Source organism: Juglans regia, chromosome 2 (genome assembly GCF_001411555.2).
Source record: "Juglans regia cultivar Chandler chromosome 2, Walnut 2.0, whole genome shotgun sequence".
Classification (NCBI taxonomy): Eukaryota; Viridiplantae; Streptophyta; class Magnoliopsida; order Fagales; family Juglandaceae; genus Juglans; species Juglans regia.
In genome coordinates, this window is record NC_049902.1 from 8164783 (window position 1) to 8178053 (window position 13271).

A 13271-nucleotide genomic window follows, 5' to 3' on the forward strand; every position below is an offset into this window, starting at 1 on the left:
ACTTTCAGTTTGTGAATACTTGTAATAATAATAATGTTTTTGCAAGTGACACTTGTACCGAATAATAAGTACATTGCCTGTTTTCTAGCTTTCCTTGGTCTTTCTTTGTCTATTTTTTGCTCATTTACCTTTGCTCTAGATTTGATTGTTGGTTTGGTCCTTTTTGGCTTTATGAACATGAGGGCAGAAAATTCATGTGACTCATGCTCAATTCGAACCTCGTTAGTTATCAGCAAGTCAAGGGACTTATGTCTGACGAGTCGTTTGGGCAAATCTGGGGACTTGTGCCCGGCTCGACTTCATGGTGAGTCAAAGGACTTGACTTGGTTGCACAAAGGTCTGCAAGTTGAAGGACTTGATGCCGTCTGGGCAAGCCTTTGGTCGTGTGCCCAGCTTTACTTCGCGGCTAATCAAGGGACTCGATTTGGTTGGCAAGTCAAGGAACTTCTGTCCGATGGGCCTTCTGGGCAAGTCAGAGGACTTGTGCCCAGCTTGATTTCAAGGCGAGTTTAAGGACTCGGCTTGGTTGCACGAAGGTCTACAAGTCAAGGGATTTATGTCTTACGAGTCGTCTGGGCAAGGTCGAGGACTTGTGTATGGCCTGACTTTGCGACGAGTTTAGGGACTCGGCTTGGTTGCACAAATGTTAGTATGTCTAGGGTCTCGACTTAGTTATTTACTCGGGGGGGGGGGGGGGGATAGCTTGAGAGAAATGCGCATTCACTTTCATAATTTGGTCAATTGCACTCACTTTTATAATTTTCCTTTTACACACGCATTGCTGAATTACAATCTTCAGGGGAAATACTTCTTCAAGTGCTCGGCATTCCAAGGGTGAGGGAGCTCTTTCCCTTTCTTGTCCTTCAGGCAGTATGACTCTGGCCAGTTGCTGACTATTACCATGAAAGGTCCCTCACATCATGGTCCCAACTTCCCTTCTTCTTGCATCGTGACCCCAGTTTGTTTCAACACCAAGTCGCCTTCATCGAAGGATCTAGGCCTGACCCACTTGTTGGAGTATCGCTCAGCTTTCCTCTTGTTGCTTTCCTTTTAGATCTCAGCTTCCTCTCTTCTCTCTTCCAGCAAGTCCATTTCTTATTTCAGCTTTTTCTTTAGGGTTCCCATCGGGGTTTTGTTGGTTGCATCGACTTGTCCGTTGGATTGCAGATGGCCAGGAGAAGAGTATTTGAACTTGATTCCGGGTTCCGCACACCATTATTGGTAATGAAAGGAGTCTAATTGTCGGCCCTTTTTTGTATGATGCCCTGAGGAATGCCGAAGCGGCAGACCACGAACTTCCACATGAACCATATGATAGCTGCAGCAGCAATAGTTGCCAGAGCTTCCGCTTCAACCCATTCGGTAAAGTAGTCGACCGCGACAACTACGGACCTTAGTCCCCCTTTGCCTGGAGAAAGTGGTCCAACCAGACCCAATCCCCACTGTGTGAACGGCCGTGGGGACATGATGGACGTCAGCTCCTCTGGTGGACAGTACGAGACGGGCACGTGCACTTGGCGCTTCAAGCATATTCTCATGAATGCTTTGGCATTTCTAAGGGCGTGGGGCCAGTAGTACCCCACCCTCATTACCCTCGCGACTAGCATTCTACCTCCCGAATGGCTACTGCAGACTCCTTCGTGTACTTCGGCCAGTATATACTAGGTCTCAACTTGTTAGACGCATCTTAAGAGTGGTTTAGAGAAGCCCCTTTTTACAAGACTCCATCTATTATCGTGAAGCGTGCCATTCAATTCCTGATATTCCAAGCCTCTTCCCGGTCGCTTGGCAACTCATTAATGTTGAGGCATTTCATTATGTCTGACGCCCACTCTGGTGTTTCAAGGGCAATGACTGAGACCTCGATCCCTATGGTAGGTAAGTCCATTGTTCGAGTTACTGTGTTTTCTGGTAGGCCTGAATCTTCTCGTCTTGAGGCCATTCGCGCCAGCTTATCCGACCCCCAGTTCTCTCCCCTCAGTATTTGCTGGATGTGAAAGTCGCAGAAGAAGTCGCGCTCCTCTCCCACCAATTGAAGGTATTTTTTCAGTTTTATACCTTTAGTGGCGAACTCGCCTCATACCACGCTGACGACTACTTAGGAGTCTGCCCTGATTTCCACTTCTGTCGCTCCCAATGCTTTGGCTATTGCTAGTCCGGCTAGCAGTGCTTCATACTCAGCTTCATTGTTGGTTGTCTTAAAGGTGAGTTTGATCATATAGTTGTGTTCTTCGCTGGCCTTCGTGACGATGTGCATTCCTACCCCCTGCCAGCCCAGCAGGACAAGCCATCGAAGTAGACCTGCCAGGGCTTTTCTATTGGTGCTATCGGCACTTCTTCTGGGAAACCCATGAACTCACCCACAAAGTCCGTCAGCACCTGCCCCTTTATCGACTTGCAAGGGGAATATTCAATGTCGAACTCACTCAATTTGATGGCTCAGTTCAGCAAACTGCCTGAGGTGTCTGGTATCTGTAAGGCATTCTTGAGAGGAGTGTTTGTGAGCACCATCATGGATTGACTTCAATTCCCTGCTTAGATATAATGAAGCTCATGAACTTTCCCGACTCCACTCCAAATGCGCATTTCAACGAGTTGAGTTTCATTTAGTACCGTTAGAGGACCATGAAGGTCTCTCGCAAATAAGCTAAGTGCTGCTCAGGTTCTTTGCTCTTAACTAGCAAGTCGTCTACTTATACCTCCATATTGCGACCAACCTGACTTTTGAACATTCGGTTGACCAATCGTTGGTAAGTCGCCCCCGCATTTTTCAGGCCAAAAGGCATGGCTCAGTGAAAATAAAGTCATCGGTTGGTGATAAACGCAGTTTTTTCTTCATCATCCGGACTCATTTGGATTTTGTTGTACCCCAAGTAAGCATCCATGAAGCTGAGTAGACGATGACCCACAATGGAATCAACAATCAAGTCAATGCAAGGTAACAGAAAGCTGCCCTTTAGCCAGGCCTTATTTAAGTCAGTGAAGTCGATGAACATTCTCCACTTGCTGTTTGGTTTCTTCACCAACACAACACTGTATAGCCACTCAGGGTAATGGGCCTCCCTAATAAGCCCCGCTGCCAGGAGGCGATTAGCTTCTTCAGCTATGGCAGCATACTTCTTAGTGTTGAAGCTCCTGCACTTTTGTCAAACCTTTTTGTCCTCAGGGTCCACACATAGGCGATGTTTGATGACCGCATTGTCGATCCCCAGCATCTCCTCATGGTTCCAGGCGAACACGTTTCGATGTTCGACTAGGAGTTACCTCATTGATTCTCTCATCTCGGGACCCATCCTGGTCCTAATTTGTACAGTGTGCTCTGGTTATGCGGGGTCCACGTGAACCAGCTCCAAGGGCTCATTTGGCTCTACTTACTGGAGGGTCTATTCATCTCGGACTCCTTCATCTTGCTAGTTTAGGCTAGGTAGAGGCAGGGGCCCCACAACACCGACCATCTCCTCAAACGTCTGCAGTTCCTGTCCCCCACTTCTCAATTCTTGAGCGTAGCACTCCTGAGCAAGTACTTGCTCGCCTTTGACTTTGCCAACTCCAGATGAGGTGGGGAATTGCATCTTTGACTAACTAAAAAATGAGCAGCATAAAAGCTGTCCCAAGTGCAAGAGGGTGTCCCGTAATAATTAGGAATAAAAGTTCTAGAGCATCTCCTTGGGAAAAATTGCTTAAAATCAAACTCGTGTAAAATGATAAAAATATTCACGAACAGAAAATAAAAGTGGTGATATGTGCAATGAATGGAAGAGTGCAACAAAAACGAAAAGAGCACTAGACGTGGACTAGATTCATAATTTTGAATTTTTAAGTGTTGCAAGAAAAGTAAAAGACCAAGATGCAAATTAGTAAACTAATAACTAAACTCAACTCAACTCGCTGAAATTAATTAACCAAGAATCAAATTACTAGACTAATTTAATTAACATCACATTAAACATTAAGTCCGAAACTAGTTAAACACCAAATTATAAAATAAGCTAACTAATCAAACATCATCCAACTAATGAGGCAAAACAAAAAATTAAATCTAAATTACCCACCTACTAACCAACGAAAATTACCAAACTAATTGTAAGACTCAAAATTAACAACTAAATCTAACAAATTGAAGTTAAACAATCAAGAAATCGACTAAGCTAAACAATCTTAATTAGCAGAAAATTAATTAGCAAAATCAAAATTAATTGAGCCTTAATTAACCAAAATTATATTTTCATTATGAGGATATTTATGGGTGCATACTTCTTGTGTATGCATAATAGATTTTGTGCTATCCTCAGCTTTTGGGAATTATGTTTGAAATAGAAATTATTATTTCATTACGATGATATTTATGGATGCATACTTCTCATGTATGCATAATAAATCTTGTGTTATCCTCAGGTTTTGGCAACCTTACTATGCCTTTATAATTATTTGCCATCAAGATGCAAACTGGAACCAAGTAGGAAGATTGATACAAGTCTCTTAATATCAATTTAGTTGTCATGAACTTGGATTTAGCTTTGAGGGTAGATACGTTTGCTCAACTCACTGAGCAAGGCTCTACTGTGGAGAAACTTTATATATGAGCATTACTAATGAACATTCTCAGGGGAAGTTCAAACATTACAGCGTATAACATCATTTTACTAAGTGTTTGTTATCATAAAAAAAAAAAAAAAAAAAAAAGGAGATTGTTGATATTTCAAGCAATATATAACTCCATATCCACTTGTAGATTTTAATGATAACAAATGAGATGGAACATATAGTGTGCAAACTAAAAAAAGTAATTTTTTATGGGTTTAAACAAACATCAAGATAGTGGTACTTGAAGTTTGATGAGATTGTCAGCTTTTGTGTGTGTTTTTTCTAAAGATAATGTTGTTGATCAAAGTAAATATTTGAAGCTCAGTGAGAGTAAATATGTTTTCTCTCGTGCAATATTTATATATATATATATATATGATACATTACTTGCAGCAAATGACACTGAGCTCTTGTTTGAGACAAAGCATATGTTGTCTTCTTATTTTGACATAAAGGATCTTAGTGAAGCATTTATGTATTAGGTATACACATTGTTCGTGAGAGATTTAGTGGTACTCTTGGAACGTCTTTTCAATGGGTTTAATATATAGGATTGTTCTCTAGGGAAAGGACCTATTATGAAAGGTGATAGATTGGCTAAATCCCAATATTCTCAAAATGCTAATGAGAGAAATCAGATGCAAGTTATACTCTTTTTTTTTTTTTTTTTCTCTTTTTTCATGTTGTATTAGTTGGTTTGGGGATGATTGTTGGGGCCCGCCCTTTAAACTCTTTTATCTTGTAACTGTTTGATATACATACATACATACATACATACATTTATATATATATATATATATATATATATATATATAAAAGATAGATAAATTACGACTATTGATGTTAAGGGAAAAAATGGCAACTCTCTTTTTATATAAAGAGTAGATACCTACTTCAACCAGATTCACCAAAAAAGAAACAGAAAAATATACTTCTATCACTGTCAAGCAGACTTGAACCAATAAATACCCAAATAAACATTTCACATAAAATGGCACTACTAAATCAGATCATGGAGAAAGAAACACAAAATAGAATAAGACAATGACATTGCTATACAGTACAAGAGTTATGTTACATACAATTCTATGCATAAATCCATTGTTTTTTGTGAAATCATATTGGTCGTAGAAAATTCAAAACATTAATAAGTTTCATACCAACTAATATTTTCATGCTTTAACATCATTGATGTATTTAGTGTGTCAATAAAAAAGTATAAAAATAAAATTTTCTGCAATACAATTATTAACTAGAAAGGGAAAAAAGTCATTTTCAACTAAGATGATTAGGGTTGTCATCGAGCTGAGTCAAATTGGTCTTTGGCTTGCCGAACTCGGCTTGATTGAAAAAATTCGAGTTTGAGATTTTTATTTAATCTTTGTTTAAGCTTGGTTCAATAAACTAAACTCCCAACTCGAGCTTGTTTATTTTTTTTATTTTTTGAATAAGATTTAATACTTATTAATTAGATAAATAAAAAATCTAATATTGAATTTGTAGAACTAACAAGTAGAACATCTATTGAATTATAAGATTTTAAAACTTTATAAATAACTAATATATAACTAGTTGATATGTATCCATAATAACAATATATAGGTAATTATTAATACATTCACATAATATGATAGCATATATCTATTTTATATATGGTTCCCACATGCTAGTATATAAAATTATTAAATCTTGTCGACTAACTATTGTACAAAATATAAAATATAGAAACATATTCAATATATAAGCATAAGTCACTAGGCATAAGTAATTAGGTTACATATCATATATTTAATTTTAAAAGTGCTACACTTATATTATTAGCTAATACATACATATATATGTATATATACATAGGTGTATATATATATATATCAATATATGAATGAGTTTTAATCGAGTCAAGCTAACGAATCGACTTGGACATAAACGAGCGGGCCTTAACGAGTTTTAGCCGAGTCAAGTCGAGTTTAGTCGGGTATCAACTTTCACGAGTGAGCCTTTTTTTCCACGAATCGAGTTCGATTTGAGTTTAATCGGATGGGTATCGAGCGCGCTATCGAATAGACTGGCTCATTTACAAATGTGATAACCCATTTCACTCTTTTTTAACAAATAAAAAAAAATACAATTGTAGCCAATGACATGATGACACAAGACCTACATTTTCAAAATGGAAATCATGGGTTCGACCTCCCTCCTCCAATGTATAAAAAAAAATTACTATAGACAAGTAGATAAAAAATTATTAGATAAGCGGATCTAAAAAGCAAGTGCAGCCCACATTGTGTAACTATATAAGGAAACAGAACTCTAGAGTTCAAACTCTTGAGTCAGTATTTAAGAAAACTTAATACCATGTGGATGCCCATTGATCTTCCAATTGCTTAATGAGAAACTCTACTTGCAATCGGGTTGGGGAACCCCAGCTTAACCGAACGCTCATTTTGATAAAAAATTTTTCCTACCTTTCTCCTTTTCGTTTCTCTCTCTCTCTCTCTCTATATATATATATTAATTTTTTTCTACCATCTTACTCCTCGATTTCTTCCCTTCCCCCTCCCCCCCAAGCACAGAGGTGCCCCCTTCTTCTTCCCCAAGATTCTTACTCTCCCTCCCTCAGTTTGATCTCCCAATGAAGACGAAGACCCCCCTCCCTCCCTTCCTTTGCCTCGAACCAGAGTCCGGCCCTTCCATCCCTTCCTCTACTAGAGAACTAGAGTCTTCTTCTTCGCATGGTAGTTATGTGAAAAAAGTACATCAAAAAAGCTTCACGAAGATCCGTTCTATGCATTCAGCTTGAAGGTATTTTTGGAGATTTTTCCATAGCCAAACGATCCCAATTTATCTGAAATATAGTGTTCGTGCAAAAAAAAAATCGAAACCCTTGAAATGTTTAGATTGTTTTCTGAGTACAAACGAACCTAGAAGAGGAAGGAATAAAGAAATGAAAAGTACCAAATTGCGATTCTAAGTTGGAAGACCCACTCGATTTGCTCCAAAACAAGTTGGAAGTTGGAAGAAATGAAAAGTAACATTTAGCTCTGTACACCATCTGCAGCAAGTTGGAAGACCCACTCGGTTTGCTCCAAAACAACTGCTACCAGGAGTACATTTGTGAGCTTTGGTGGTAAAGAAATAATGGGTGCCACAGTGACAAACATAGAGCAACCTTTTGAAATCTTTAACGAGTTATGATTTTGAGTTTGGTTGTGATTTGTAACCTGTCTTTACTATTTTCTCAGCTTCAATCTGGTTGTATTTTTTTTTTTTAAATATCGACTAACGTGGCATACTATCACGTCAACTGATGTCGAGGGAGTTTCTCATGACGGTTGTCTATAGAAGAATTGTTGCTGAAAATTTATAATAGAACTCTTGTCCACCACCTTAATAGTTTAGTAGAAATACTATTGTTATCCAGAGTCGGATCCCGATAAAAAATATTTTTATTTATTTATTTAATAATTAAGTAAATATTTTTTAGTGATGTTGTAAAATTTTAAAAAAATATATTTAAGAGTATAAAAAAATGAATGAAAAAAAACCAAAAGCAATAAAAGAAAAAACCTTTTTTTTTTTTTTGTCTTGTCGGAGCCGTCTCATGCTAGCACGATTCATAGTTCAGTCATGGAAGTGATGTCGTGTCTTTCGAAAAGTGACAATGTGAATGACATCTCCAAGTCAGATTCTTCAGACACGTGCATGAGACACAGCCACCAAACATGGCCTCCCACTCCACTAAAATGTGGAGCCACGTTGGGCTGAAGGCCCATTGCCTCCCCAAATTGTTTTGAAATTTCAAAATTCTCCTGTATGTTATTTCTAATTCTATAGACATAGAGAATGACACTCAAAAAAGTTATAATCTCTATATGCTCTTTAAAATTTTCTAAAATCTCTATATATCTAGAAATGTCTTTCTCTAATTTTTTCTTATAATCCTAAAATTTTGTATAATCTCTATATATTTTTTTTTTCAAGGATGTGGCCTCACTAAGATTAATTTAAACTAAGTTTAGGAGAAATAATAAATTTATTAATATGGATCCTAAAGTTTTTTATTATACAATATTAAGATTCTTAATATGAAATCCAAAATAAAAATACAAAAAAAAATCATTTAAAGTTGATGATCTATATAAAAACTAGTTATGAGGTTTTGTCCTCTAGAATTCATTGAGCAAGAAAAAAAATTATTTAAGATTTCAATTCTATTATTATATGTTTAATGTGATACCAAAATATCTAAATTTTACATTAAATTTAATAAACTATATTACACACTAGAATGTAAGATTGCCTTCTAAAAGGTCCCTTGATAGATTTTATGAAAAAAATGAATTCTAAATATTTCATTACAGAAATAATAATTGATGAATATTATTCCATGAAATTATATCATTATAAATCTGAAATGTATATTAGGTTTTGTTTTTAGAATTTTATTTTTACGCATATGTATCAAATTATCGAGATCAAATTTTATATAATTATGTTTTCTAAATTTGTAATCTTTTTTTATTTTTATTTTACATAAATGTCTTACACGATAAAAAAGTTGTCTCCCTAAAATAAATTGATGGTTCCGCCACTGCTAACAACTATTTGGGAGAGAGAAGGAAGGTTTACTGTCTTTCATGTGAGGAGAAATGCTATCCTTTTAGTTTTTGTTACTAGTTTTCGTATAGATAAATAATATTTACAGTCATGAAGAGCGTAAGTATTATGCAATTCTTTTAAAAAAATGAATAAATACGAGATTCGCATAAAATAAAATTAACTTTTCAATAATAGATCCCACTATTTTTTTAAAAAATTACACGACACTTACGTACTTCACAACTGTATCTAACATTACTCTTATATGTGGGATCTCTATGGTATTCCTTTCCTTTTTTCTCTCCTCTGTCGAGCACCTGTTTCATGCTGCTTACACTTGATGTGTTTGAGTGCCAATAAGAAGTGCTGTTTTCGGCCTTTTTACGAGGAATCTCCTCTCGCCTATGTGGCCCAAAACATTTGTAATTAAACATCAATTTTAATCCTTAATCCTATGACAAATTGAGAATACCACATGTTAATTGGTAGCAACCTAGGCTTGCATTTTATTAAGTTGCTACATGCTTAGTGATTTCCAAAATCATGTACTTATGGCGATGGATTGCAATCAACATTTTTATGGCTTTAGGAGAATATTTCTTGTGGAGTGAACTGTCACGCGATACATCCTCTGCAGATCTGACAAATTATCACCACCAATGTCAAGACAAAGCAAGTGACAAAAAGCTCACATGCCCCACATTTTATCCTTCACAAAGCAGCTTCCCACCTCTAATCCAACCCAAAATGACCAATACCAACCGAGATAACTCAGTTTCACATCCATGATCCAACTCTTTCCCAGCAAGGTAATATTTTAGCTGCTGTTAGGACTTTAGGTTGCTGAAACAATTGTTGCCAAGTTGTTTATAATCCACAAGAATTTGGAACAATTTCAATCAACAATATGATGTAACCAGGCCTCTAAAGCGTCTAAATCCTGCACCTCGTACATCTATTATGGTACACAACATAATCCCAGATCCTAAGATAACACATAATTGTTCACAATGACATGCTAGGTCGCTATTAAATTAAGTACAGTCATGAAATGAAACTTTCTGGAGGAGTTAATATTGGTCTGACCCAAATTGGGGCCCCGGGGCCCAGGGTCCATCATCTCTGAAGGACTCAAAGGAGTCGTGTGACTAAACAAGAACCCAGCCGCCGATCTATTAGGAAGGGATAAATCTCACATTATGGATATGGACCACATGTGATTAGGTGATTCTAATACATCAAGGATAAATCTTATGATGGCTGAGCATAGTACAAAACTAATCAGTTTATAATACTCATCATATATTCTTCATGCCTATATATAGGAGCAACAGGTAACCCTTGATCTCTTTGATTCTATGCATTCTGGAATTATTATTTCTCATTACTGACTTAAGTATCAGAGAGGTCACAGGCACACCGTGCTGCCCATTCAACGATTTGCAGGTGAGCGATCACGACTGGTGCTGGGACACGTCCTTTATAGTGGCATCTTCTGTGGGATCCTGTAATCTATGATTTCAATTTTTCATTGGACTTCAACGTGGTTCCCCCATTCTCAAGCAACTCGTGAACTGGAAGTAGCACCCGCAGACATGGAAACACGGTTAGTAGCAACTGAAGAAAAGGTGAAGATGGCATTAGACGCCATGGAAAACCTAAGGAAAGAGAATGAGAAACTAAAGCGCTGCAACATTGAGCTCGATGATGCTACCATACCCAACCACATCGAACAGGGAGAAGGAGAAGCACATAGCAACGGGGTAGTGAATGTAGAAGATGTGGAAAAAAAGAAGCTGCATGACGAGTTAAGTAGTCTCGCCGACAAATATGAGGAGATGGTGAAGAAGATGGGAGGATCTTCCTCGATGGAACAACTGCTGAGCCCCACAAATTTGCCTTATAGTGCGGAAGTAATGGTTGTGCCATTCCCAACGAAGTTCAAATCGCCCCAGATAGAGATGTATAATGGGTCTAAGGACCCAGTAGATCACCTGCAGAACTTCAAGGCGCATATAACACTCCACGGTTGTCCTAGGTGAAATCATCTACCGATCTTTTTCCTTAACTCTGAGGAGAGTGGTAAGAGGATGGTTTGGAACCCTCCACTTGGGAATGCAGAGGCTACAAACAAAGCATTGCTAAGAATCTAGCAGGAGACGTAGGTGCCCAACAGCGTACCTCCTGACCGTCAAGTAGAAGGAAGAAGAGAGCCTAAAGGCATACCTTACCTGCTTTAATAAAGAAAGGTTGACAATAGACGACCAAGATGAAAGATAACCTTGGCCGCCTTGTTAGGCAAAATCTGGCCATGCAGCCCGTTCATGGCTGAATTGGCAAGAAAGACCCCCTCGACCCTGGGGGAGTTCATGGATAGGGCGGACGACTTCTTCAACGCCAAAGATACATTGCAGGCTATTGTAAAGCCAAGAAAATGGGAGCTGAAGTTGGAATGCAAAAGCAATACGGGAGACAAAAAAGCTGCATTGAACCACCAAAATATGAGGCATGAAAAGCGACAAGAGCATAGTACCCAACTCATCCACAATAATTTGAGCGTACATGAAAAATAGGAGTCAGAAAGAGAACACTGCCAGCCTAGAACCGGCGGCGCTACTACAAATTTCATCAAACAAGCTCACACTGGATAGAGGACTGCACAACCATGAACAAAAGAGTGATCAAATTGGCGGGCACCGGGGAGCTAGAGCGAATGGTTGTGGAGCGAGCAAAATCCAAACAACGATTTGAGAAATGATACAATTTGTAACACCTCAATGGAAAGCCCAAACCACATGGTCTATACTCCAAAAGGACTAGTCAATGATACAATTGGAGTCACATTGGAACCTTATAAAGAGTAAGAACTTCTCATTCCCAAGCAATGTGAGATCCCATACACCACCTACCCTTATCCATATCATATGGGGGTATCACAATCTACCCTCTTAAATTCCCGACGTCCTCGTCGGCTGTCCATTGTAGGTGGCACAGCTCAAGTCCCACATTTTTTGTTAGGATAGACTCTAATACCATTTGTAACGCTTCAATGGAAAACCCAAACCACATGGCCTATACTCCAAAAGTACTAGTCAATGATACAATTGGAGCTCCATTGGAACTTTATAAAGAGTAAGAATTTCTCATTCTCAAGCAATGTGAAATTTCATACACCACCTACCCTTATCCATATCATATGGGGGCATCACACAATCCCTGAAGAAGCAGCAGCCCAGATAGACGGCGCCCACCAATGAAGGACACCCATAATAATGAAAGGGATAGGGCGCCTCAAAATAATGATAGGGACAGGGCCCCCCTAGGCTTTCGTAAAGATGGGTATAGATGCTACTAAGTTAAGACCCTCGCGCACACAATTGAAGGGCTTCTCTAGAGATTTGATCCAACCGGTGGACGTCATTACCCTCCCTGTCATGGCAGGAAAAAGGGCGCGTACTGCAACCACCATGACCGATTTCTTAGTTGTGAAGGCGCCCTCATCATATAATGCTATACTAGGGCGACCGACATTGAACAGTCTTAGGGCAGTTACGTCGATGTACCATCTTAAGATGAAGTTCCCAATCAAAGGCAGAGTGGGGGAAGCTCAAGGAGAACAAGCCCTAGCACGAGAGTGTTACGTGCAGGAACTGAGAAGCGAAGGGGGAGAAGTATGCACTATTAGAGGCGGCGATGACCAGGCAACCCAGGAGGAAAATCAAAGCACGTTGCCCCCACCCCCCACAGTCATTTTGGACAAGAGCGTAAAGGTGGGATGAGCAAAACCTACAGCAAGCAGAGGCGAATGAGCCCTTGGAGATCGTACCGTTGTACCCAAATTACCTCAACGCAACGACACGAATTGGAACTAGGATCCCCCCAGAAGACCGAGAGGCCCTAAAGCAACTGTTAGTAGAGCACTAAGATGTGTTCACATGGAGCCACGAAAATATACCCAAAATTGACAACATCATTATTGAGCACCGACTATGCGTGGATCCCATGCACAAGAAGGTACGTAAAAAAAGAAGATCGTTCAGCACAAAGAAATACACAGTCATCACTGAGGAAGTAGAACGCCTGCTTGC